The 22,160-nt window shown below is 43.1% G+C and overlaps 1 protein-coding gene across 2 annotated transcripts in view; it reads left to right on the top strand.

The window, feature by feature from the left end:
- ASRGL1 (asparaginase and isoaspartyl peptidase 1) overlaps positions 1-22,160 on the top strand; it is a 117,403-nt gene that overhangs the window by 13,085 nt on the left and 82,158 nt on the right. The window contains exon 2 of one of the 2 annotated variants that reach the window (XM_073626765.1): positions 11,979-12,067. The exons of the other annotated variant lie outside the window; for it this stretch is intronic. The gene's annotated coding sequence lies outside the window, so the exon portion shown is untranslated. The remainder of the gene's footprint in view (positions 1-11,978; positions 12,068-22,160) is intronic. 2 annotated transcript variants of the gene reach the window in all.

The following is a 22,160-nucleotide window of genomic DNA, read 5'->3' as shown; positions in this document are numbered from 1 at the left end:
TTAGGCGGTTTTTTCGACCTCAGAAAAATCAGGAAAAGGGTAACAGGCCCCAAGAAAGAAGAAAGATTTGGTCGGCGCAAAGAGGAAAAGGCAGAGGGAATGTCCTTTTCAATCCTCCTACGCCGGCCAATAAAACACAATGACTTGGGCTTCAAAAATTCCTTCCTCTTTGGGCAAACATAACGAAAAACCCTTTTATTTTGGACTTGATAGCCCAGGGATACAAGATAGAGCTGTTGGACCTTCCTCCAGAGAGGTACTGTGTAACAAATCTGCCAAGAGACACAACAAAAGCCCTAGCCATGGAGAACCATGTTAGGGGATCTGATAAAACAGGGTGTTGTGGTTCAGGTACCTCCGGAGGAAGATTACCAGGGGTTCTATTCCCATATATTTATGATAAAGAAACAGTCAGGAAGCTTTCGGCTTATCCTCAATTTAAAACCGTTAAACAGGTCAGTCAAATACAGGCGATTCCGCATGGACTCCATCTTTTCGGTAAAAAATCTTAGTCAAGGGATGCTTTATGGCATAAATCGACTTAAGGGATGCATACCTGCATGTACCTATAGCCGCTCAGTCTCAGAGATACCTAAGGCTGGCAGTAAATATGGGGAGGGAGGTTCTGCATCTTCAATTCAGGGCCCTCCCGTTTGGTCTGTCTTCCGCCCCTCGAATATTTACCAAAATTATGGCGGAAGCCCTAGCTCCCCTCCGGCTACATGGGATTGCGGTCGTCCCTTACCTGGATGACCTCCTTTTCTTTGCCCCTTCCAGGGAAAAGTTACAGGAGGACTTGATCAAGGCTCGCAATCATCTGGAGGCCTTAGGTTGGATTGTAAACATCCTAAAATCAAATTTCAATCCAGCACAAAGAGTCCAATTTCTGGGGTATCTGATAGACTCAGTAGATCAAGATCTTTCTTCCAGAAGAGAATAAAGTAAAGGTATTGCATGCAGTATCTAGCCTTCAGATGAACCTGGAGGTATCAGTCAGAAGAATTATGTCAGTACTAGGAACCTTGACCTCAACTATGCCGGCTATTCAATGGGCAAGACTCCATTTTAGACCCCTTCAAAATTTCCTCTTAAGAATCTGGGATCACAGTCCAGAAGCTTTAGACTCAAGGGTAAAACTTCCCACCAGGGTAAAAAGGACCCTTTGGTGGTGGAGAGATCAGGCAGTGCTGTCAAGGGGTTTACTCTGGTCCTTCCCAACAGAGAGAAGGATAACGACAGACGCCAGCAGTTGGGGATGGGGAGCCCACTGGGGCCAAGACATAGCTCAGGGAGTTTGGTCCCAAGTAGAAGCAGGAAGGTCATCAAATTGGAGGGAATTAAAAGCAGTCGCTCTAGCCTTGGTTGCCTTCTCTCCAAACCTTCAGGGGTCCCATGTGCAGATGCTGTCAGACAACGCCACCACGGTGGCATACCTAAACAAACAAGGGGTCATGAGGAGCGGGACTCTTCTATTGCTATCTTCAGAGATCCTAGAATGGGCAGAGAGGCATCTACTTTTCCTGTCAGCAGTACATCTCGAGGGCACGCTAAATGGAGTAGCAGACTTCTTGAGCAGACAAAAAATTCAGGAGGCAGAGTGGAGTCTGAATCCAGAAATATTCACTCTAATCACCCAGACGTGGGGGTACCCGCAGGTGGATCTGTTCGCATCAAGAGAAAATGCTCAGCTCCCTCAGTTCTTCTCTCTGCACCGATACAACGAATCGATGGGGATAGATGCCCTGGCACATCCTTGGAATTTTCAGCTGGGTTATGCCTTCCCCCCTTTTCAGCTAATTCCTTTGGTATTGAGGAAGATACAAAAGGAGAAGGTGTCAGTAATCTTGGTCACCCCCTACTGGCCAAAAAGGGCCTGGTTTTCCTCCATCCTACAGATGTCAGTCAAGCCATTCTGGCAACTCCCCCTCAGACAGGACTTACTACTTCAAGGTCCAGTGTATCATCCGGATATAGCCAGACTAAGTCTCACTGCTTGGTATCTGAGGAGCAGCTGTTAAAGAACAAGGGTTTGTCAGAGCCTCTAGTATCCACTTTACTTACTAGTAGAAAGAAAGTGACTAGAGATATCTACGCTAAAGTTTGGAAAGTCTACGACTCTTGGTGTCATTCGGCAAACCGAAATTTGGAAGACATTGTGTCAGTTCTGGAATTTCTGCAGAATGGGGTGGACAAAGGGCTGGCAATTAGCACTCTTAGTACAAGTGGCTGCCCTAGGAGTATACCTGGATCAACCTATTTCCTCAGTTCCTTTGGTTAAAAGATTCTTTAGGTCACTTACTAGGTCCAGACCAGTTCCCACTAAACACTTTCCAAAATGGGACTTGACAGTGATCTTACAAGTACTCACAAAAGATCCTTTTGAACCGTTAGTCAATCTCTTTAAGGAATTTAACTCTGAAGACAGTATTCTTAGTTGCAGTTACGACTGCGAGAAGAATTGGAGAACTTCATGCTCTTTCAGTTAAAGAGCCCTTTATGTTGATTTTCCCAGACAGGATTGTGCTTAGAACAGATCCAGGGTTTTTACCAAAGGTGGCATCAGTCCATAACAGGTCGCAGGAAATCATCCTGCCAACTTTTTGTTCAGATCCTTCAGGAAGTAAGGAAGAATTATTTCATAAGTTAGATGTAAGAAGAACTTTATTACATTACTTAGAAAAAACAAGGGACTTCTGGTCATCCCAAACATCTTCCATTTAAGGATTATGGAGGCCGCTCTTAGGAACCTTAAGTGCAGCAGAATTTTTTTTTTTGTAACCTTGGCCAGATCTGTGCCTTGCCACAATTCTGTTTGTGAGCTCTTCAGGCAGTTCCTTTTGACCTCATGATTCTCATTTGCTCTGACATGCACTGTGAGCTGTAAGGTCTTATATAGACAGGTGTGTGGCTTTCCTAATCAAGTCCAATCAGTATAATCAAACACAGCTGGACAATGAAGGTGTAGAACCATCTCAAGGATGATCAGAAGAAATGGACAGCACCTGAGTTAAATATGAGTGTCACAGCAAAGGGTCTGAATACTTGGGACCATGTGATATTTCAGTTTTTCTTTCCTTACCAGGCCAATTCTGACATTTCTCTCCTCCTGTAAAAATCATATTTTTTTTGCTAGAAAATTACATAGAACCCCCAAACATTTATATATGTTTTTTTAGCAAAAACCCTAGAGAATACAATGGCAGTTGTTACAACTTTTTATCTCACACGGTATTTGCGCAGGAATTTTTCGAATGCGTTTTTTTGGGGAAAAAACAGTTTTGTGTTTTAAAAAAAAACCAAAATGGTAAAGTTAGCCCAATGTTTTTGCATATTGTGAAAGATGAAGTTACGCTGAGTAAATAGATACCTAACATGTCACGCTTCAAAATTGCACACGCTCGTAGAATGGCGCCAATGTTCGGTACTTAAAAATCCCCATAGGCGACACTTGAAATTTTTTTACTGGTTACATGTTTTGAGTTACAGAGGAGGTCTAGTGACAAAATGATTGCTCTCGCTCCAACGTTCGCGGCGATACCTCACATGTATGGTTTGAACGCCGTTTTCATATGTGGGCGGGACTTTCGTATGCGTTCGCTTCTGCGTGCGAGCACACGGGGACAGCGGCGCTTTAAAATTATTTTTTTTTTTTTGATAATTTATATTTAGTTTTTTTTATTTTGACACTTTTTTGAAGAAAAACTTTTTTGATCACTTTTATTCCTATTACAAGGAATGTAAACATCCCTTGTAAAAGGAATATAACATGACAGGTCTTTTAATAGTGAGATATGGGGTCAATAAGACCCCATATCTCACCACTAGGCTGGGAAGCCTGAAATAAAAAATAAAATGATCACCGCTTCCCAGCCGAAGCGGCGCCGTTTTTTTGAATGGAGAGGCCGGGCGTGACGTCATAACATCGCGCCCAGCCTCCGATGATCATAGAGACTCATAGAAATCTCTATGATCTACATCCGGCGCCGGCGGATCCGCTCTCCGCCTCACCGATCGTAACGGTGAGTCGGAGCAAGCACCGGAGGGTGGTGGTGGGGGGGGATGTCCCCTCTCGCCTCCCATAGGAACGATCAAGCGGAGGAACGGCCGCTATGATCACTCCTATGGTGTAGAGATTCGCCGGCTGAAACCGGCAATATCTGAATGATGTCTGTAACTACAGGCATCGTTCAGATATACCCGCCCAAAGCCCAGGACATCATATGACGTCCGTGGGCAGGAAGTGGTTAATAAATCTACAAAAATGTCAACAATTCTGTGTTTTTCTGTCAATAAGGGGGGCTGTGTACATTAATGAGGAAAAAATGAACTTAAATGATTTTAACAAATGGCTGCAATATAACAAAGAGTGAAAAATGTAAGGGGGTCTGAATACTTTCCGTCCCCACTGTATGTATATGTGTAAATTAGCTGTCTGTGCTTTCTCCATTAGCTTGAGAGAATTGTATACAATGTTTTCTAGAATCTTTGAATTGTTATTTTAAAGATGAAGTAAAATAGAAAGCAGATATGACTATTCTTATTTGGTTTTGTTTTTTTACATTTCTTTTCGGGCCTAAATTTTTCTCTATCAACAGGGAGGCACCAAAAAATGAGGCAACAGCCAAGCCACCAGAAGGGACAAAGGGAGGCTACCTTCGCTCGGGCCCCACAGGGGAGGCAACAAGGCCATCTTCCCACCAAAAATACTCATTTAGCCACCAGCAGGGGTGAATCTAGGGGGGGTCAAAGGCCATGGACTTAGGGCAGAACTTAAGGGGTAAAGAACACTTTCTGGTTGCTGCCTGGCTCATCAGTGCCCATTAATGCAGCCTTGCCAGTGTAGACATGGGTAGAAGAGAGGCCTCGGGGATCAGTCACATTGGGGGGGGGGGCCAACTGTAGGACTTTTTCAATGTTGGCACTTGTCCAGTGTTGGCCCTCTGTAAAATTACATCACCTTCACTTTTCTATGCATTTTTCACACAAAAAAAAAATCAGTGCAGCATGGAGTCCACTAGTCAGAAGCAAACATTGTCACCAGACCAAGTGCAAGGTTGGTCAATTAATGTAGCAAAATGGATGCTAGAAACAGATGGGACAAGGGGTGGCTTAATGAATGGTGTATTGTTTCTTTTTAGAGGAAAGTGAGTGTGGTCAGCTCACTCAGGATGTTGGTTTGGAGGCATGGGATTTGCCTCCTGGACACAGCACAGACCTGTCTGTTGTGGACGTCAAATCCCCTGACGCAAGTCACACTGAGGGCCAAAGCGACCCCGAAGAGGAAGAAAGTATTCAGGAGCCTCTTGTTTTCGCAAGTAAGTATTCTTGGAATCTGGCTTATACACATGTCGAGTGTTTAGCTGAACAAACAAAACGCCCACTCCACACATTAGCAAAGTATGTAGTGCCTTAACATTAGCATGGAGAACGAAGAGGTGGAAGGAGCTGTCGGTTTTGCTAGGTACCCAAGTTTTGGAGACCTGGGCACCAGGGCCAAGATTACTGAGTAGTTGCACTGTGTACATTCCTAGTAGTGTAGGTGTCTGAAGGGCAAGCAGGTTGCAAGCAACAATAGACTGGGTAGGTAAGTATTTTCCTGAATTTGACTAGTAACTTGACCATAACTCACTATGTAGGGCCTTAGCCATTTGACCATCATTCCCTTAATAATTTTTTGACTTCTTACTAGGTCAGGATCTTCCAAGATGCACAATTGGCCAAATGAGTGCAGATATGTTGCATTGTTTGAAGGATTTGGAGCAAATAAAGGAGGCTGCCACTGATTTACAGTGAAGAATCTGTGATTTTGTAGACGTGCTTGCCAAATTCTAATTTCCTCTTGCCTGGTTAGAAGTTTCTTGTTCCACTTGGCTCCTGTTTGCACTTTTAATATTTACCATGTTTTTTGTACTTTTAAATTAAAGTTTAGTGTCCGAACTCAGTGTTTCTCCACTCCTCTAGGTGCACCACCAGGTCCTGTTTTCTGTATTTTCCTCAGTCTAAAAACGACTGTGAATTACTAACCTTGAAAATGACAACATCACCTGTGCCAAATTCTACATATATAGAAAACCTGACCTGGGTTTGCATCTTGAGAAGGAGAGTTGGGAAACGCTGCCCTAAGTAATGTGAGTTGTAATCTTTCTGTGTTTTTAAGAATAGCAAAGCCAAAATTTGAAGTGCCCCACAAATTGTGCCTTAACATTCTTATTTCCCTCATGATCCCATGCCTGAAATGTCTTTCCCTACATCTAGTTTGCTAAAGCCCCAAAACACCGTGTGTCAACATGTGCTAGCTCTCATCGTGGGCTATCAATGGATGTGTTTCGGGGTTGCAATCCCTTCCTTTGACCTACTTTAGTTATGAGAAAGGGGTTGCACCCCCAAAATGCGTCCATTGATACCCCGTGATGGGAGATGGCACATGTTGACTGTGTGTTTTGGGGGTTTCTAAAATAACTTGTTTGGAACTGCACACATTTTTGGCAGGGGATCATAAGGGACATGTAATAGTTCGGCCTATACGTGTGACGTGTACGTGGCTTCAAATTTTGGCTTTGAGAGGGGTGAGAACACCCCATCTGAGGAAGGCAACATCCACACTGTCTTGGGATACTAATGTCTCGTTTGTGTATCTTATGTTTTTGAACATGCCTGTTTAGCCACAAAAAAGGCAATTAATGGCATACATACATGTTATACACCAAGATGTTGGTTTGTTTTAAAACCATAAAACGCACATGTGAATGTGCTTTGAGTAAAATGTTTTTTACTAAACAATGTGTGGCTTATTATTTCAATGTTCAATACCAGTGTATTTGTTAAGTTGTTGTAGTTATTGTGACAATGTGCTCTTAAATATGGCCAATGCTGGCAAATTTTTGGCCTCCAACAATTAAAGGAGTTGAAAAGCCATAATGTTTATCAAATTCATGCATTAGATCCATTAAGAACAAAAACCGTGTGTGTGTCAGACCCACAGCACACCATAATAGTTAGCTGATGAAGAGATTGTCACCTCATGTAGCAAATGAAGTACGTTTGCACTATTGTAGCAAGTGGCCAAAATAAAGACCGTTTGAGAACATAGTATACAGATAAGAAACAGACAACAGTAGCTCAAATGAAATATGAGTTTATGATCAAATAAAAATACTATTCAGGATCAGCTCCAATTTGCTGCCAAGACACTGCCCCTCTACCCACAAAATAATCAAAGTATTTTTGATGTATATCTTTGGCATTTTGGGAGGGCAATCCAGCACGGCCAGTTTCTAGAGCTGTCATCATGCCCACAGACTCAGCTGCAGCCTCTTCAGCTGGGCCTGCCACTGCAGGGTCTGCATCAGTTGGCACTGAGGCAAGGTAGCTGCTATTATTCCTCTGTAAAAAATGATGGAGTATACAGCAGCACAAAACCACATGGTTGATTTTGTATAGTGCCAGGTAATTGGTGTTAAAAACAGCCTGAACCGACTGGAGATTATGCCAAAGGTGTTTTCAACCACCTTTCTGGCACCAGAGAGCCTGTAATTAAATATTCTCTGCTCTGGGGTGAGGTTCCTCATAGGAAACGGCTTCATAAGATGTTTTCCCAGAGCAAAGGCCTCCTCTGCAACAAAATTAAGGAGCCGCTGTCTGCGTAATGACTCCTCCATCAGAATTGCGGCCGTTCTTCCCGACATCAAGAAACAAGAACTCAGCAGCTAGCAGGACTATAAAAAAACTCTATTCAGGGGAAAGGTGCTGTTCAAATAATAAGTATAAATATATGAATCCAATCCACTATTATAAGGTTTACTAACTCAACGTATGAAGTGAAAAAGTGTTAAAAGTATATGTAAACCCCTACACAAAAACAGACAAAAGTAAATAAAATTATATGGTAAAAATGTGTGTGTAGACAGCAAGGGTCAACTCAAAAAAATTAAAAATGGCATATGCTGCAAGTGAACTTCATCAAAAAATATTGAGTGTTGGGTGCAACATAACGCAATAAACGAAAAAGATAGAAGTATAGTGAACATAAAAAGTATCTGCAATAAAAAATGACTGTGGGTGTTCAACTAGTCAAAATAATTAATTAAAACAAATGTATATATTACATATAATAAAGATGAGTGTTCCGTGCCAAAAAAAAAAATATATATTGTATGTATGTGAACTGAAATGAGCAAAAAAAAACGGAACTATGTATAAAAAACTGTGCTAATCTGCACAAAAAAATAGGTAATAAAGTGACAGGTGCCAATCCAAAATATTAAGTCCCAAAAATATGTATAATGAACATATGTGTATATTAATACACTATTAAAAAGCAGTCTGTGAAAAGTGGTCCGTGCAAAAGTAAATGGTGAAAAAATATAAATATAGGTGAATCTTCAGTGTGCCCCACTTTCATCTGTATCACCCAATTGTGCTTGCACTCACCGGAGCGCCCCACCCCTACAGGGGTAACGGGCGTAGTGGAAGTGATGTTGTACCTCTCTTGCGTGGATGTCCCCTCGAATCCGTGCAGCAGTATTCCACCTCTCCAGAAGCGGCATCAAGGATCTCCACCGACGGGCGTTCCCATATATAATGTAAAAAGGATGAGCCTTATAGCGTGAATCCGTGGAACCAAAGTGGTATTTTAGTAAAAAAATGTTCTCATATAAAGTTTAAAAAGGAGCTACAATGCTCCGTTGCTGTAAACCAAGTAACACTTCCGCGAACGCCGGCGTGGCAAGAGCTTGCATTCCACAGCCAGGCTAGTAGAAACCGGAAGTTCAAACAAGGAAATGACGTAGTGCGTGCCAAGTAAGTCCTGGCTTACGCGTTTCATCACACGGACGTCATCTGAGGTAACTTTTCTCTGAACAATCTCGACGAGACGCTAGGGACAGATGCCCTGGCGCATCCATGGAGATTTCACCTTTGCTACGCTTTCCCCTTTATTCCAGTTAATCCCACTGGTATTAAAGACGATCCAACGGGAAGGAGTACCAGTCATTCTAATTACTCCATTTTTGCAGAAAAGGGCCTGGTTGTCGACTGGGGATGGCGACCAAGCCTCATTGGCATCTACCTCTCAGACAAGATTTGCTAACCCAAGGTCCAGTAAATCACCCAGATTTGGCCAGGCTGTATCTTTCAGCATGGTAAATGAGGAGCAGCTCCTGAAGAGTGTCTAGTTGCAACATTACTATTGAGTAGGAAAAAGGTAACGCGCCATCTATACTAAAGTCTGGAAGGTCTATAACTAATGGTGCAATTCATCTACCCAAGACCCAAGGAGCCTTGTTTCCATCTTGGAGTTTTTACAGGACCGGGCAGATAAAGCACTAGCAGTCAGTACCTTGAAGGTACAGGTTGCTGCACTAGCAGTTTTCTTAGAGAAACGTGTGGCCTCTGAACCGCTGGTAGTCAGATTTTTTTTTTTTTTTTTTTGTTTTAGAGCTCTTGCAAGATCAAGGCCAGCTCCGGTCAAGGGTTCGCCCAAGTGGGTCCTGTCGGTAATCCCTAGCAAGGAGTCCATTTGAACCTCTGGAAGCAGCATCACTCAAATGTCTCTCTTAAAGCTGTGTTCCTGATCCCCATTACTTCAGTGAGCTACACGCTTTATCAATTAGGGAACCTTACCTCTGTGTTTCTGGATAGTTATCCTTAGGACAGACCCAAAATTCTTACTTAAGGTAGCCTAAATGCATAATCGTTCACAGGACATTGTGCTCCCAACCTTCTGTGCTATCCCATCGGGGGGAGAAGGACTTTTTTTTTTTTTTCATATGTTGGATGTCAAAAGTATATTGTTATGTTAGTTAGAAATAACAAAGCACTTTAGACACACAGACTCGTTGTTTGTCCTTTTTTCGGGCAACAAGAAAGGTTGGCAGGCTTCTAAGGGATCATTAGCCAGATGGTTGAAATTATCCATCCTCGAAGCATACCCGCATGCAGGTTTGTCTCCACCAGCTGGAATTTGCACACTCAACCAGAGCACTTGCGGCCACTTGGGCAAAAAGAGCTGGTGCCGACCCTGAACAAATTTGCGAGGGAGCAACGTGGTCAAGTTTTTTTGCACCTTTTGTGCGACATTACAGGCTGGATCTCACATCAGCCAACGATCAAGCATTTGGCAGGAAGGTCCTGCAGACTGTTGTCCCACCCTAAGGGGCTAAGTCTGTTATTCTCTCAGGTGCTGTCCTTAAAGACGCTTTGGGGAATTTCAAGTTAGACTTACCGGTAACTTGTTTTCCATAAGTCTTTCAGGACAGCAATGACCCGCCCTATTAGTTTTATGTACTAAAATGTGTGTTTGTGTTCCAGCCAGGGCTGGGGGTTCTCTTCTACAACTGAGGCGTGGTAAGGAGGGGCCTCCCTTTAAAGATCTGGAGGAAGGCGTTTCCTGTGGTGCAGTGAGAGGAGTCACGATCTCTCAGGTGCTGTCCTGAAAGACTTATGGAAAACAAGTTACCGGTAAGTCTAACTTGAATTTTTGATGCTTCTTCAATGCTTCAGTGCTTTTTTAAAGCGCTTGGCAGATGCCCTATGTCTGTGTGTGTGTGTGTGTGTGTGTGTGTGTGTGTGTGTGTGTGTGTGTGTGTGTGTGTGTATATCTCATACCTGAAATTTCTCCAAAACAAAGTGAAGCTAAAGCTGAACTAAAGCCTCTCAAAAGCTGCAGGTGCTTCAAATGAGCTTTGTCATAGACTTCAATGAAGGCTTTGAAGATGCTTTGAAGCACCACTAAAGTGGCATGGGATATAATTTTGTGAAGCAAAGTAAACGCAAGGTGTAAACTGGACTTTATCCACACAAAAGAGAACTAGAGTATGTGGGGCATGAGTGTCCCAGTTCCAATATGTGTAAATATACAAAGAAGGATGCCCAAGGGACTTGTGAGACACAATTTTTATTGAACATTTTAATAAATTTTTTTTTTTTTTTTTTTTGAAAGCGCCCCGTCCCAACGAACTCACGCACAGAAACGAACGCATACGTAAGTAGCACCCGCATATAAAAACGGTGTTCAAACCACAGGAGGTATTTCCACGATCGTTGGAGCGAGAGCAATAATTCTAGCCCTAGACCTCCTCTGTAACTCAGAACTGGTAACCTGTAGAAATGTTTAAACTTCGCCTATGGAGATTTTTAAGGGTAAAAGTTTGCCGCCATTCCACAAGCGGGTACAATTTTGAAGTACGACATGTAGGGTATCAATTTACTCGGGTACATTATCTTTCACAATATAAAAAAAAATTAAGGCTAACTTTACTGTTGTCTTATTTCTTTTTTAATTTAAGAGTGTATTTCCCCCCCCCCCCAAAAAAATTGCGCTTGTAAGACCGCTGCACAAATACGGTGTTTACGGTGTAAAAAAGAGGCTCAGGGCTGAAGAGGTTTAATAGTTCATTTTTATGACCGTCTCAATTCGTGTATTTAAATCTGTGTCCCCCCTCATCGCCGTATCACTTGATTAAGGAGTGTGCATGCCCTGAAACGTGTTTTGGTTTCCCTTCATTCTGGTGATGTCACACACCAGCTGGGGCTGCATTCCAAGCAGATCTCCATCCATCTACACCCAGAATGACTCAGACTTGCCGGTGTTCTGACGAGAAAGTTCCGCTCGGCGCAGTAGGATCCGGCGGAAATAGCCGAAGCGGAACAGCTGAAAATCAGCTGTACACGGCGCCTGTAAGAGGGCCCCTCGCGGGCTCGCTTCGCTCGCCACGCTTCAGGCACGTCCTCGCTTCGCTCGGCTCTTTTAGATTCCCCCTCTAGGTCCACTTGGATGGTGGGGAAGGAATCTGGACCCAGGGCGCAGGCGCCGTGTACAGCTGATTGAAGCGTTTGAGCTTCGGCTATCTCCGGCGGCTGACAGTAGTTGGTACTGCGCAGGCGCTGCGCCTGCGCAGTACAGGGGGGGAACTTATCCGCCGAGGTAACTTTCTCGGCAAGACACCGGCTTTCATCCCGACCATCTCCTTGTAATACAGCGGCTCCTCACCACCTCGGACTGGAAGCACTGAAGAAGCACTCCACCGGATTGTCACCTACAGATGAGTCTTTTAGCTTTTTAGTCCATGTGAGTGTTCATTTGACAGATTGTCTTATGCACAAATAAATATTACACTTAGAGGCGCTCTTCTGTTTCTCTTTATAGGTATAAGTCCGAGATGGGAGTTTACTCCCACTTTTAAAGTGGATGTAAACCCTCACATATACCCAGTGAAGTGAAAAGCCTCAGATGATACACAGAGATGAAACAAATCCTCCTTCATAAGTTTTACATGTATATCTGCCGTCTTCAGCTTTCTACACTGTTTAGAAAGTGAACATTGTGTTAGAAATGTTTCTTCCTGTTCCACCACTGGGTGTGGATTCTTGGCATACATTGTGTGACAGTTGATTGGTGGAAAGGCACACACCCCCTCTCAACATAGGCAGAGGAACAAAGAAACTTGCAGAGCTGTGCTGTGAATAGACCAGCTGTCTGCTAATCTATCGCTAAGCACCCTCCCCAACACAAATTTCCAGCTGCTTTTAACCTCCAGTGTCGGAGAACTTGTCAGAATTGATCATGCTGATAACCGAGGAACGAAGCAGCAGAAAGACACGGGACTTAGGGCTTTGAAGAGAGATTAAACACTGCAGATATGTGCTTAGAACAGATGTCATGAATGGGGTTTACATCCACTTTAAGCTAACCGTTTTATTTAGTGACAGATGCTTTGACTGGCATTGAGAGCTTTAAAAAAGCGTGCGCTGAAGCCAAGCGATAATAAACAGACTGTTAAATGTACATTGTCCCTTCTATTTCTGTATGTGAATGATGGCACTGTAGTTATTTTAATTTGAAAAATATCTTGGTACCTTTTTCCTATTGGATAAACAGCTGTCACATGATCCAGATCTTTCCCAGCCTGTCTGCAGGGAAACATAAGCAAGAGGAGCTTCTAGTCCTCTGCTGCTGGTCATATGTTAAAAAAAACAGACCTTTGGAATACAGAGTAAACATTTAATAATATCAATAAACTGTTGTAAATTGTCATACAAATATATATATATTTGAAATAAAATCTTTTTTTTTTGGCAATAACCTGGTATTGGAGATTTCTGCCAGTCACAGGCTGTGCCATGCCCCTCCAGCCCATGTCTTAGAATATCAGGGAGGCGAAGCCTCTTTAATCCACATGTAGTATTCCACCACCATTTTGTTTAGCTGGTTAGTAAGCATGGAGGAGGGAGGGAGTGAGTGGACTGTCATTTATCATAGTGTATACACCCACATGTGAGACTCTATAGTCACATTGGCTGCTCAGAAGTAATAGGGAAGAAATGCTCAGCATAGAAACTTACTGAAAACTGAGCATGTGCAGAGCTTTGCTCTGCAAATTGGGGACATGAACAGAGGGTGGAGATAGAGAACAGCAGGATCAACCAGGTTTTTTGCAGAATACAGACAACAAATCTCATAATAACTGAGTGAGTATGAACAGCATTTATTGATAGTGTTTTTTTTTTTTTTTTTTTTTTTTTATGATGTGGATTTAGTGACACTTTAACTCCTCATTTAGCTTTAGGGTACCGGAAATGCAGTTTTACTTAACCAATCTTCCACTCCCTAAGCAGACGTTGGTGGTGGACTGTTCTTCGGGGGTTCACTCATCCAGTGCAGAACTATGGTCCCTGCAGCAGCCTTGATGACATCAAAGGGCATCTGACCTCTGAAGCATGGAGGGAAAAGAGTGGGGCAGCACAGTGGTGTAGTGGGTAGCACTCTCGCCTAGCAATAAGAAGGGTCGCTGGTTCGAATCCTAACCACAACACTACCTGCCTGGAGTTCGCATGTTCTCCCTGTGCCTGCGTGCGTTTCCTCGGGGCACTCCGGTTTCCTCCCACAATCCAAAGACATGCTGGTAGGTTAATTGGATCCTGTCTAACTTGTCCCTAGTATGTATGAATGTGAGTTAGGGACCTTAGATTGTAAGCTCCTTGAGGGTAGGGACTGATGTGAATGTACAATGTATATGTAAAGCGCTGCGTAAATTGACAGCGCTATATAAGTACCTGAAATAAATAAGAGGCTGCAGGGACCACTCTAACAGCACGGAGGTGCCTGCAGGGGTTTAGGTGAGTAAAACAACTTTACCTGGTACCCCTAGACATAAAGGAGAAGTTAACTCTTGCAGTGCGAGTGTAGCTCCACTGCAGGGGGAGATTTTTAGTTTTCATAAAGTTTTGGATTTATATAATCTTCTCTGCAGTGTCTTTCACAACCACTGGATACTGTCCTGAGCATTTGTTTTCAGGCTATTCTGAAAAGTCGGGCTGCACACCAGTGTTAATTTTGGCAGCAAAATTCGATTCAGTTTTAGTCTTAGGACTAAAATGGCATTTTGGTTTTAGTCTTATGCCCCGTACACACGGTCGGATTTTCCGATGGAATATGTGTGATAGGACCTTGTTGTCAGAAATTCCGACCGTGTGTAGGCTCCATGAGACATTTTCCATCGGATTTTCCGACACACAAAGTTTGAGAGCAGGATATAAAATTTTCCGACAACAAAATCCGTTGCAGGAAATTCCGATCGTGTGTACACAAATCCGACGTACAAAGTGCCACGCATGCTCAGAATAAATAAAGAGATGAAAGCTATTGGCCACTGCCCCGTTTATAGTCCCGACGTACGTGTTTTATGGCACCGCGTTCAGAACGATCGGATTTTCCGACAACTTTGTGTGACCGTGTGTATGCAAGACAAGTTTGAGCCAACATCCGTCGGAAAAAATCCTAGGATTTTGTTGTCGGAATGTCCGAACAAAGTCCGACCGTGTGTATGGGGCATTAGTCTTTGACTAAAATGCCATTTTAGTTTTAGTCAACGTATTTTAGTCGACTAAAATCTCCAGTACATTTTAGTCTAATCATTTTAGTCAACTAAAATTGAATGTGTACAGTACACAGTCCCCACCCTCTGCACAATACACAGCCCTCCACAGCACATAGACCCCCACAGTACACAGCCCCCACCCTATGCACAATACAAAGCCCCCACAGTACACAGCACAGCCCCCCACCCTCTGCACAATACAAAGCCCTCCACAATACACAGCCCCCCTGCATTCCCAGGAGACCCCCTATCTACTGGGACAGCACTGCCAGCGTACTCTAAAGTTAAGAATAAATCACTGCCAGCCCTTTCTCATACACAGCTCCTCCTGTGTGACTCTCATTGTAAATCAAAGTCTCTAAATTTACCTCATAGCTACGTTCTTGCATGGACCTGGTCACATGGCTGCTCTCCTCTGAAGATTCATGGATGGTCATTTGACCGCTCTCCTCCTCCAATCTAAAGCAACACTCGGAGGAGGAGGAGAGCGGCCACCAAGAACGAAGCTATTGAGGTTAGAAGCTTCAGCTTACAATGAGTGACTCAGTAGGAGGAGCAGTCTTTGCTGGCAGTGCTGTCCAAGGGCCAGGAGAGGCGGGGTGGCTGGCTTGACCACCCCCCAATGTGTGGCACCCAGGGGCGGACCGCCCGATCCCCGCCCCTTATTGGTAAAAAAACTAATATCGGCGTATAACACGCACACACTGTGTTATACACCAATAAATACAGTAAATTCTTAAGGGTAAACGTCCCTCCTTGCCATTAACGTCCCGTTTTCGTTCCTTAACGAAAATGGATTCTATTTTCGTCATAGTTTTTGTCAGTTGACGAAAATGTGCTGTACTTTTAGTTTCTTCACTGTAAAAAAGCCTCTGATGAAAATTATGACTAAAACGTTTTTGACGAAACTAACACTGCTGCACACCCATCTCCTTCTGCCCTCTCCTCCATTCACAGAACTTGTATTATTACACTCCCACAATGCATCATGCTCTGTGAATGAAGGAGGAGCAGTTAAATGGCAGGATCTACACTACCTATTCACAGAACATGATGCATTGTGAAAGTGTCATAATACAAGTTATTTACAGGTAAAGTTGATCCAGGGAATGTCCAGGAGATCAGGAAGGATTTTTTTCCCCTGCTGGACTAAATTGGATCATGCCTTCCTGTATTTGTGTTTTTTTTTCTTTTTTTTTTTTTTTTTTGCCTTCTTTTGGATCAACTGTGGGTATAGGAATGTGTATGTAGGATTGTATTTTTTGTTTTTTTGTTTCTCTTTTTATTGGTTGAACTAGATGGACTTGTGTCTTTTTTCAAGCAGACTAACTATGTAGCAATTTCTGTCAACAGCAGAGAAGGATGAAGGGGGCAGGTAAGCAGCCCAACTTGTCAGAATAGCAACGGCAGCTTCTAATTCTTAGACTGTTGGAGGACAGCTGCCCAGTACAGTATTCAGCAGATTTGAAGGCGGGCAACGGAAGAGAAGATTTGTAGCAATAGCAGATACCTGCAGGCAATGGAATACACACCATTACACATAATGTGTATGGTTCTGTATCCCAAAAGAAAATTCTATCTATCCAGACCAATGCTGGATTCACCAGGTGAGTTGAGTATATTCTTTAAAGCTGATAATTATAAAAAAAAAAAAAAAAAAATATATATATATATATATATATATATATATATATATATATATATATATAATTTTTTTATAATTATCAGCTTTAAAGAATATACTCAACTCACCTGGTGAATCCAGCATTGGACTGCTGAAATCCTCCGATCTGTGCTGAACGCCAGGTCCTGTGCTAGGATCTTTGCTTCTGATGTCATTGGGAGCTGAAAGCCTCTCTGGTTCAGGCAGCTGGCTCACTGATGACATGCTATTTTCTTAGTTTTCAGCCAAAGCAGGGTCCTATGGAGTCACCTGTTTGTGCACTCACCTGTGATCGGACTACAGCCCAACATGAGGTCATTGCCCGCCACTGAAATGCGTAGGCTGTCCAAAAGAAAACCACACTGTGGACACACCTCTGCTTCTCCTCCAAGGCTGAGCATAGGCATGTCTTCGGTCAGCTTTCCCCTGCAGTTGACTACACCTGCCAGCACAGGGCAGCATCCTTACATTGAACAAATGTTTTACAATTAATGGACATGCTGGTGCCATGAATCATGGGACATGTAGTCCGAATGATTGTCATCAGCTGGCTATTGATAGCATTCTGAGTGCTTGCTTCCCAACTGGAATTTGGGTGAAGCAGTGCACATGAAGCAGTATAATGTACCTCGAAAATAATCAATTTGTAGGTTTTTATGGACTTTGCTCAAAACAAAGCATTCGTTGCAATGTGCTGTTTTGGGTAGGAGGCTTTAGTATTACTGTAAGTGATATATTTAATTTCCTTGATTTCAGGCACTAGGCTGCCGCTGGTTATTGAGCAACATTCAAGCATTCAAGCGTTTGTTAACCCCCCCCCCCCCCCAAAAAAAAATGGATCCTGCTCCTTTAAAGCATGTTATGACATAGTACTTGTCCTGTGTCATTTGGCCCCCTGTAACAGCTAAAAAACCTGGCTGATCCTGCCGGTTTCTCCACACCCCTCTGTAAACTGACCACAGTGTATCATGACTGCTGAGACCAGACATCGTGGTCAGTTTCTGTTCCTCTATCATCTCCTCTCTGCTCCTATGTACTCCTCCCCCCTCCCCCTTCACCTCTGTGTGTGTGTGTCGCCCCTCCCCCCTCCTGCTGCTCTCATAACACTAACCTGTATACACCATCAGCACTGCCTCCTATTGCAGTGTCCCGCTCTGTGAATGATTTATAAATATGAGCCGAGATTGTGATCACATGACCAGCCAGCTCTCTCCAACTCTCCTCCTCCCCTCCAGATTGATATCAGCAGAGGAATCTCAGCCCCGCCCGCTGCATCTCTCAGAGGAGAAAAGGAGAAAGCTGGCCAGTCATGTGATCACAATCTCGGCAGTGAAATTAGGTATTTGCAGCATTTATTTTTAAAAATCACACACAGAGGGGGATACTACAATAGGAGGCAGTGCTGATGGTGTATACAGGTTAGAGTGGCTTAACAACCACTTTAAGGCCCCTTTCACACCGAGACGTCGGCGGTAAAGCACCGCTATTTTTAGCGGCACTTTACCGTCGTTTTTGTATAGGTTTTCGGCCGCTAGCGGGGCACTTTTATCCCCCGCTAGTGGCCGGAAAAGGGTTAAAACGACACGCAAAGCGTCACTGCAGCGGCGCTGCCCATTCATTTTAATGGGCAGGGGTGGTTTAGGAGCGATGTATACACCGCTCCTTTACCGCTCCAAAGATGCTGCTTGCAGGAGTTTTTTTAACATCCTGCCAGCGCATTGCCTCAGTGTGAAAGCACTCAGGCTTTCACTCCGTTTTTCAGGCGCTTTACAGGCACTATTTTTAGCTCAAAAGCGCCTTAAAAACGCCTCTGTGAAAGGGGTTTAAAGGAATTTTAACAAATAAATGGAATGTGGAGAGGGTTGTAATTATTCATTATGAGCTCTAGGGAAAACATAACCCACAGAAACTGATCTGAAATAATGGCTTGCCACTCTGATTAAAGTAGACTGAAAATTGGCTATTATAGGTGAATGCACGATGCAAGTCATTGCTTTGCAATATTTTGCTATATGAAATTTAAACAACTTTGGTTATCGTACATGGGGAAGTTAGGATAGTAAAAATTGTGGCTAAGTCAGTGGGCAGGCTAGGGATTGAGCACGCACAAGTAACCCTATAGCAAGAGGCTCACTATAGGGGCACTCTGAAGGCAGGAGGAGCCAGAAGCGCTATCGGGGGACCCTAGGTCACCAGGATTGGGGCTGCTCTGTGCAAAACCATTGCACTGAGCAGAGAAGTATGACCTTTGATTTTTTTTTTTCTTTTAAACAATCACTTTAAAGGCTCTATGCAGGGAAGATCAGCATTTGAACCCATAGAAGCCTGAGGCTGATAGACTGGAGGTAATGTAAGGTATTATATTATGTGTCAAAGCAGCGCTATAGATCAAACAAATAATTGTATGTTTAAATATTTGCTGTTCCCTATTGCATGTTCCAATAAGAAACAGTTGATAAAGTGCCAGAGTGCAATATGAAGCAGCATTCAATAAATTGCGTATATACATCCAACACTTAACCATGCATAAAAGTAACAACAAATGTGCAAACAAACACAGTGCATATATACAGTTGCAATAAAAAGTATGTGGACCCTTTTGGAATGATATAAATTTCTGCACAAATTGGTCATAAAATGTGATCTGATCTCCATCTAAGTCACAACAATAGACAGTCACAGTCTGCTTAAACTAATAACACACAAAGAATTAAATGTTACCATGTTTTTATTGAACACACTATGTAAACATTCGCAGTGCAGGTGGAAAAAGTATGTGAACCCCCGGACTAATGAGATCTCCAAGAGCTAATTGGAGTGAGGTGTCAGCCAACAGCTGCCCTGCCCTATAAAAAAAACACACCAGTTCTGGGTTTGCTTTTCACAAGAAGCATTGCCTGATGTGAATGATGCCTTGCACAAAAGAGCTCTCAGAAGACTTACGATTAAGAATTGTTGACTTGCATAAAGCTCGAAAGGGTTATAAAAGTATCTCCAAAAGCCTTGCTGTTCATCAGTCCACGGTAAGACAAATTGTCTATAAACTGAGAAAGTTCAGCACTGCTGCTACTCTCCCTAGGAGTGGGCGTCCTGTAAAGATGACTGCAAGAGCACAGCGCAGACGGCTCAACGAGGTGAAGAAGAAACCTAGAGTGTCAGCTAAAGACTTACAAAAGTCTCTGGCATATGCTAACATCCCTGTTAGCGAATCTATGATACGTAAAATACTAAACAAGAATGGATTTCCTGGAAGGATACCACAGAGGAAGCCACTGCTGTCCAAAAAAACATTGCTGCAGGTTTACAGTTTGCACAAGAGCACCTAGATGTTCCACAGCAGTACTGGCAAAATATTCTGTGGACCGATGAAACCAAAGTTGAGTTGTTTGGAAGAAACACACAACACTATGTGTGGAGAAAAAGAGGCACAGAACACCAACATCAAAACCTCATCCCAACTGTGAAGTATGGTGGTGGGGGCATTATGGTTTGGGGCTGCTTTGCTGCGTCAGGGCCTGGACGGATTGCTATCATCAAAGGAAAAATGAATTTCCAAGTTTATCAAGACATTTTGCAGGAGAACTTAAGGCCATCTGTCCACCAGCTGAAGCTCAACAGAAGATGGGTGTTGCAACAGGACAACGACTGCCATGACCTCAAGAAAGCGATTCACACCAGACATCCCAAGAATATTGCTGAACTGAAACAGTTCTGTGAAGAGGAATGGTCAAGAATTACTCCTGCACGTCTGATCTGCAACTACAGGAAATGTTTGGTTGAAGTTATTGCTGCCAAAGGAGGTTCAACCAGTTATTAAATCCAAGGGTTCACATACTTTCTCAACCTGCACTGTGAATGGTTACATGGTGTGTTCAATAAAAACATGGTAACATTTAATTCTTTGTGTGTTATTAGTTTAAGCAGACTGTGATTGTCTATTGTTGCGACTTAGATGAAGATCAGATCAATTTTTTTTACCAATTTGTGCAGAAATCCATATCATTCCAAAAGGGTTCACATACTTTTTATTGCAACTGTAAATGTCCTTATGTCATAAATAAACAAGAAATTGTGAAGTCCATAGTGAGAACAAAGACCATTAGCATGTGTTCTTCCAACTCAGGTGTAAAGAGATCCACCACCACTAGGAATAATCATCACACCTCTTACCAGAAAAGATGGGCCAAAGGTTATAATGGCCAAAAGCGCATAAGATGTTAACACAGGCTTGGCGATCAGCAAGGAAAACGATGGTCATCACTACACAATGGAATGCCAGGAAAGAAATACAAATCTCCATCGTGAAGTCCATAATAAACGTCAACGTTTATTGAAAGCTTACAGGTTTCACTAACAAGCTTCCCAGCAGGGTGGATAAGTAGGCTGATAGTGTAGAGCAGGGAGCACTAGATGGTGCTCGATGGCTAATGCGGACAGACGCCAAGAGTAGCTATGCTCCTACATGTTTTGTCAGCTGTGATGTCTTGTGGGGGGATGGGCCACACACATCTTGGCGTCCGGCTGCATTAGCCATCGAGCACCATCTAGTGCTTGCTGATCCACCCTGCTGTGAAGCTTGTCAGTAAAAAAGAATAAAAATTTTTTTTTTCAAAATTTTCGGCCTTTCCTTGTTTAGCAAAAAACAAAAAACCCAGTGGTGATTAAATACCACCAAAAGAAAGCTCTATCTGTCTAAAAAAAATTATAAAAATGTCATGTGGGTACAGTGTTGCATGACCATGCAATTGTCATTCAAAGTGTGACAGTGCTGAAATCTTGGCCTGGGCAGGAAAGTGCCCAGTAGGCAAGTGCTTAAAGCAGAGCCCCAGCCCCGTCACCAAAAAAATTAAGTCGGAAGCTACTAATACTGTAGCTGTGGACTTTTATTTTAGGACACTTGCCTGTCCAAGGATCCCACGATGTCCGCACCCCAGCCGATTTTTCAATCGACTTGAGTACTGCCGCCGCCATTCCTTGTAAGGAAACCGGCAGTGAAGCCTTGCGGCTTCACAGCCAGTTCCCTACTATGCATGTGCTGTGCTTTCTGAATGGCCTGGCAGCAGGGGAAGGAGGAGGAACTTCCGGGGACTTGGCAACGGCGAGGTCTCATGGAAGTAGAGACGGGTACCTGTCAAAAACGGCAGTGGAGGGGGAGGAAGCAAACAAGCGGAGCTTTCCCTTTTGGTTGGAGCTCCGCTTTAGTATAAAAGATTTATATATCCCCCCCACCACTCTTCATATAGCTTCATGTCTGACTCCTAGTTGAAATACCATGTATACCCTACTTTCCGAGTAGGTTTATTAATCTATATAAAGATGCACCGAAATTTTGGTGGCTGAAACATATCCGCTGAAAATGGGGTTATCGGCATTTTACCGAAGGAGAAAAAGGTGGCACCGAAAAAGCACACGATTTTACTGTGCTTATGGTGTTTTCATAGGTCATGTGACTCAAAAATCAAATAAAAAATGTAACATTGCGTTATTGATGCATTCTTGTTGCATTTCCAATGCATTTCAACAGGGAGGTGCATTTTTGTTTTTGTTTTTTTTATTTACTTTTTTATATTAATTTCACTGTTCACAGTATAAATAAACCACTTCTAGTAGTGATTACCTGC

This window comes from Aquarana catesbeiana, linkage group LG04 (genome assembly GCF_042186555.1).
Source record: "Aquarana catesbeiana isolate 2022-GZ linkage group LG04, ASM4218655v1, whole genome shotgun sequence".
Taxonomy (NCBI): Eukaryota; Metazoa; Chordata; class Amphibia; order Anura; family Ranidae; genus Aquarana; species Aquarana catesbeiana.
Note: the sequence above shows the minus strand (reverse complement) of the source record. Positions and strands in the feature narration are given on the sequence as shown.